Below are 6624 nucleotides of genomic sequence, written 5' to 3'. Positions count from 1 at the left end.
TTCTCCTTCACGAGGCCAAAATATATATATATAATTACGATCACGATGAACCAGATGCATAGGATAAAACTTCTGATGAAATTCCAATTTCAATCGGTTGTAGTTCCATGATCCAATATCATCACATAGAGTAAACCATGTCAATGCCTTTCCCTTCAAAGATAAAGGGCATAACTTCTTCTTGATAACATCCTCGGGTGTACCTGCAAGCTTAAATAATCCATAAACTTCATCCACATAGATTAGGTGCATATCGGGATGTAATGTTCCATCTCCTGTAAAAGGATTAGCTAGCAGTTTCTCTATCATACCCGAAGGAATTTCAAAGTATACATTTTTAGTAGGTTCAGTAGGTTGAAGATACCCCGAACAAGCCCCTCAAAGGATTAGTTTCGATAGTAACAAGTGACTTTAAATTTCAGCACACTATATAAATTTTACCTTACCAAATTCCACCTACCAAAGGTGCTTCGCTCCCCGGTAACGGCGCAAGAAAAGAGACTTGATGACCCACAAGTATAGGGGATCTATCGTAGTCCTTTCGATAAGTGAGAGTGTCGAACCCAACGAGGAGTAGAAGGAAATGACAAGCAGTTTTCAGTAAGGTATTCTATGCAAGCATTGAAATTACCCCTAACAGATAGTTTTGTGATGAGGTAATTCGTAATGGGTAACAAGTAAAAAAACTAAACAAGGTGCAGTAAGGTGTAGCAAAGGACAAGCTGGAGAAACTCTTATATAAGGAAAAGCGCTCCCGAGGAGACATGGGAATTATCGTCAAGCTAGTTTTCATCATGCTCATATGATTCGCGTTCATTACCTTGATGATTTGATATGTGGGTGGACTGGCGCTTGGGTACTGCCCTTCCTTGGACAAGCATCCCACTTATGATTAACCCCTCTTGCAAGCATCCGCAACTACGAAAGAAGAATTAAGGTAAACCTAACCATAGCATGAAACATATGGATCCAAATCAGCCCCTTACGAAGCAACGCATAAACTAGGGTTTAAGCTTCTGTCACTCTAGCAACCCATCATCTACTTATTACTTCCCAATGCCTTCCCCTAGGCCCAAACAATGGTGAAGTGTCATGTAGTCGACGTTCACATAACACAAGTAGAGGAAGGACAACATACATCTCATCAAAATATCAAACAAATACCAAATTCACATGACTACTTATAACAAGACTTCTCCCATGTCCTCAAGAACAAACGTAAATACTCACAAATCATATTCATGTCCATAACCAGAGGGGTATTAATGTGCATCAAGGATCTGAACATATAATCTTCCACCGAATAAACCAACTAGCATCAACTACAAGGAGTAATCAACACTACTAGCAACCCACAAGTACCAATCTGAGGTTTTGAGACAAAGATCGGATAAAAGAGATGAACTAGTGTTTGAGAGGAGATGATGCTGGTGAAGATGTTGATGGAGATTGACCCCCTCCCGGCAGAAAAGCTCCGCCGGAGCCCTAGATTGGTTCCGCCTCGAGACGGCGGCGCTTCGTCCCGAAAGTTTCCTTCTGATTTTTTCCAGGGCAAAAGACACCTTATAGCAGAAGATGGGCATCGGGGGGCTTCCAGGTGGCCCACGAGGCACGGGGCGCGCCTAGGGGGGTAGGGCGTGCCCTCCACCCTCGTGGACGGTAGGTGGCCCCCCTCTGGTGCTTTCTTCACCCAATATTTTTAATATATTCCAAAACTGACTTTCGTGGAGTTTCAGGACTTTTGGAGTTATGCAGAATAGGTCTCTAATATTTGCTCCTTTTCCAGCCCTGAATTCCAGCTCCCGGCATTCTCCCTCTTCATGTAAACCTTGTAAAATAAGAGAGAAAAGGCATAAGTATTGTGACATAATGTGTAATAACAACCCATAACGCAATAAATATCGATATAAAAGCATGATGCAAAATGGACGTATCACCTGTTACTTCCGGCTAATGATGAAACCATGGTTTTCTTGAATCCTTTGACACTAGACAACGTGACATATAGAAGGGTAGATGAGATCAGGAAAAATAGGGACCATTTTCTGCACATCCTGAATGGCGTCATTTTGTTAAATCCCTTGTCAGTCCGGACGTCGGACATTCATGAGAGAGGCGGTCCGGCCCAAACCCTAGAAGCGTTGTCGAGGCCACCCCAAACCCTGGAAGCATTATCGAGGCCACACCAAACCCTAGAAGCATTGTCGAGGCCACCCATCTGCCACTAATATATCAATCTCTCATGTTTGTATATTAATTGCCATGTTGTAATATTTGCAGAAACTATGGATCAACAAAGAGACTTAGAAGAAGAAGAGTTGTTGGGGGACATCATCTGCGGAGGAGCTGATGTAGATCTTGTCATTTCTCAACAACACCAATCGTGGTCTGGAAGGAGAGGGTGAAGCAGGCTCCGGTGATCGAACAATGGAGGTGGAAGGACATGATAATGATGGCTCCGGTGACCGAATTTCAGTGGAAGAAGAAGACCGTGATGACGGCTCCGGTGAGCGAACGGAGGAAGGAGTTGTTACAAAGTCCGGCGGGGTATATATATTAATTAAGCATATGCTGACTAGCTAATTGATGCATTAATTGTTTTGGTATGTACACATATTAACTCTTGATACGTCTCCAATGTATCTATAATTTTTGATTGTTCCATGCTATTATATTATCCATCCAGGATGTTTTATATGCATTTATATGCTATTTTATATGATTTTTGGGACTAACCTATTAACCTAGAGTCTAGTGTCAATTTCTATTTTTCCTTCTTTTTGAGTTTTACAGAAAAGGAATACCAAACGGAGTCCAATTGACGTGCCAATTTTGGACGATTTTTTATGGACCAGAAGAAGCCCACGGAGCATCGGAGATGGACTAGAAGAGTCTCGAGCCGTCCAGGAGGGTGGAGGGCGCGCCCTACCCCCTGGGCGTGCCCCCCAGCCTCGTGGACGACTCAGAGACCCCCCTAACGTGAGACCGACGACAAAAATTCCTATAAATACATAAACCCCCAGAAAGAAACCTAGATCGGGAGTTCCGCCGCCTCAAGGCTCTGTAGCCACCAAAAACCAATCGGGACCCTGTCCTGGCACCCTGCCAGAGGGGGGAATCATCACCTGTGGCCATCTTCATCATCCCGGCGCTCTCCATGATGAGGAGGGAGTAGTTCACCCTCGGGGCTGAGGGTATGTACCAGTAGCTATGTGTTTGATCTCTCTCTCTCTCGTGTTCTTGATATGGCACTATCTTGATGTATCACGAGCTTTGCTATTATAGTGTAACGCCCACGATGCGGCTATATCTCCCGCGTGTCGAGGCATGACTTAGAGGCATAACCGCATTGTGGTTTTTTCGCAAGAAGGGTCATCTTCACACAATCCCATGTAATGAACAAGAACGGGATAACGAGAGTTGGCTTACAATCGCCACTTCACACAATACATAAATATATTTCATACATAATTCAACATCCACACATAGACCGACTACGGTCAAAATCCACATGAAAAATAAGATAACCCCAAATGCTAGATCCCCGATCGTCCCAACTGGGCTCCACTACTGATCATCAGGAAAATACACATAGTAACGACCACGTTCCTCGTCGAACTCCCACTTGAGGTCGATCTCATCAACTGCACTGGCATCGTCGGCACCTGCAACTGTTTTGGTAGAATCTGTGAGTCATGAGGACTCAGCAATCTCACACCCACGAGATAAAAACTATTTAAGCTTATAGGAAAGGATGGTGTAAAGAGGTGGAGCTGCAGCAGGCACTAAGCATATATGGTGGCTAACATACGCAAAAAGAGAGCAAGAAGAGAAGCAACGGAACGGTCGTCAACTAGTAATGACCAAGAAGTGGTCCTGAACTCCTACTTACGTTTATGCATAACTCAAACCTTGTTCACTTCCCGGACTCCGCCGAGAAGAGACCATCACGGCTACACACACAGTTGATGTATTTTAATTGGTTCAAGTGACAAGTTCTCTACAACCGGGCATTAACAAATTCCCATCTGTCTCATAACCACGGGCACGGTTTTCGAAAGATAATACCCTGCAGGGGTGTCCCAACTTAGCCCATCATAAGCTCTCACGGTCAACGAAGGATAAACCTTCTCCCGGAAAGACCCGATCAATCTCGGAATCCCGGTTTACAAGACATCTCGACAATGGTAAAACAAGACCAGCAAAGCCGCCCGATGCGCCGACAAATCCCGATAGGAGCTGCACATATCTTGTTCTCTGGGCACACCGGATGAGACATCCTACGAATAAAAATAGACCTCGAGTTTCCACGAGGGGGCCCTGCAGTCTACTCAGTTCAGACCAACACTCGAAGGAGCACTGGCCCGGGGGGGTTAAAATAAAGATGACCCTCGGGCTCGCGAAAACCATAGTTGGGCCTTGCTGGAGGAGTTTCACTCAAGGCGAACTGTCAAGAGGGTCCTATAAATCACCCAACCGTGTAAGGAACGCAAACTCAAGGAACATAACACCGGTATGACAGAAACTAGGGCGGCAAGAGTGGAACAAAACACCAGGCATAAGGCCGAGCCTTCCACCCTTTACCATATATATAGATGTATTAATATAACAAGAGATATTGTAGTATCCCAACATATCCATGTTCCAACATGGAACCAACTTCATCTTCACCTGCAACTAGCAACGCTATAAGAAGGTCTGAGCAAAAGCGGTAACTTAGCCAAACAACGGTTTGCTAGGAAAGGATGGTTAGGGGCTGACATGGCAATATGGGAGGCATGATATAGCAAGTGGTAGGTAGCGCAGCATGGCAATAGAGCGAACAACCAGTAAAGCAAAGATAGAAGTGATTTCAAGGGTATGGTCATCTTGCCTGCAAGGTTCTCAGAGTTGTCGAAAGCTTGATCCTCGTAAGCGTACTCAACAGGTTCCTCGTTCACGAACTTGTCTCCCGGCTCTACCCAAGACAAGAACACAAGCAACGGAACCACAATCAATCACGGGAGATGCACAAGCAACATGATGCAATACATGAATGATATGCAAGATATGATATGCGTGCTCCGGGAGGAAAATGATGAACAAGGCAGTAACTTGGCAAATCAAGCATGCCACTGGAAAGATGAGATTATTTCGGTTGAAATCGATATAAAGATCACCGGAAACGGATGCAATGTTTGCAAATGGCAAGCAAAACAAGAATGACATGAATCTGCGATTAACAACATGATAGCACTTAGAATGCAACAAGTAACAATGCAACATCACTCCAACATAGCAACAAAGCATACGGAAGTAATCTACAGGAGATGCTTGACAAAAGATGAACACTGAGCTACAGCTAGATCACAACGTAACAAGCTCAAACAAGCATGGCAAAAGTGCAAAAGATAACAGGTTCACAGACTTTGTGAAATTACTGGACATGCCTGAAACAGCATCAGGTAGCAATGTTCAGAGCACGAAATCAACATGCTACAGGAACTTAGCATGGCCAATCAAGGCATGAAAGTATTCTACTAAAAGCATATAACAAAAGTCCCTTACTGGCCATAAGCCAAAAAGGACCAGAAGATATGATGGCAACCATGTAAACATAGCAAGTTTTGTTAACAGGTTTCAGACTTGGCAGAAAACAGAGCATGGCAGAAACAATAATGTGAAGGCATCTTGGTGAGCTTGATGCACTCAGCACAAAGCAATGCATGACAAAACAAGCATATCTACAGCATGATGGCATGTTTATGAAGCTATCCATGGTAAGAGCAAATACATAGCATGTATGAAACAACTACAACAAGCTTGGCAAAAATGAATATCATGTTAAGAATCTGCCAGAAATATTTTATAGCAAAAGTAGAGCAAGATTGTGTCATGCTATGGCACACCATAATTGCAAACAAGGGAAGGAATAGATCAATTACAAAATTATCTACAAAACATCCTTACTGAACATCTCCAAAATATGCATGAATCTCTCTGTAACAAAATAACAGCAGACAAAGACTTGGAGAAATTACAGTATCCCTGAAATCAGAAACATTACAGAGCCTAGTTTGCATGCTTGTGCTAGTCACCACAGAGACCACAAAACTACATGGCATACACCACTGGAAAGATGGCATGGCATACAACAAAACACATGTAGAGCTCATGCCCATAAGATGCACAGATTAAATGCAACAAAAATAACAAATCACCAAGTTCTGCTATGTAACAGCAGATAACAGCAACTAGCACTCTTGTATCAGATATTTGGGCATCAAGATGAACTCTAATGAACATGGTGCAATGGAACAAAATGAAGAGAATCACGAGGCGAACATTTCGATATATTGCACATGCGAAACGGAGCTATAGGCAGAGAGTTATCATGCGTCCAACAGGGGCACTTACTATAAAAATCACAGGACTTGGAAATATTTTCGGGTAGAGGAGAGGAAAGTCAACCGTGGGCTTCCTCGATCAGATCTGGCGCGGTGCGTCGGGTAAGAGGCCGCGGCGACCGGAGCTGCTGCCGGAGACGGCGGCCGGCGGCGGAGGGGAAGAAGAGGCGGCGAGGAGGAGCCGCTCGGAGGGAGGCGCGGTCGCCGGCGGCCGGCGCGCGGGGGCACGGGCGGGTGC

This window comes from Triticum aestivum, chromosome 7D (genome assembly GCF_018294505.1).
Source record: "Triticum aestivum cultivar Chinese Spring chromosome 7D, IWGSC CS RefSeq v2.1, whole genome shotgun sequence".
Taxonomy (NCBI): domain Eukaryota; kingdom Viridiplantae; phylum Streptophyta; class Magnoliopsida; order Poales; family Poaceae; genus Triticum; species Triticum aestivum.
This window is presented reverse-complemented; position numbering follows the sequence as displayed.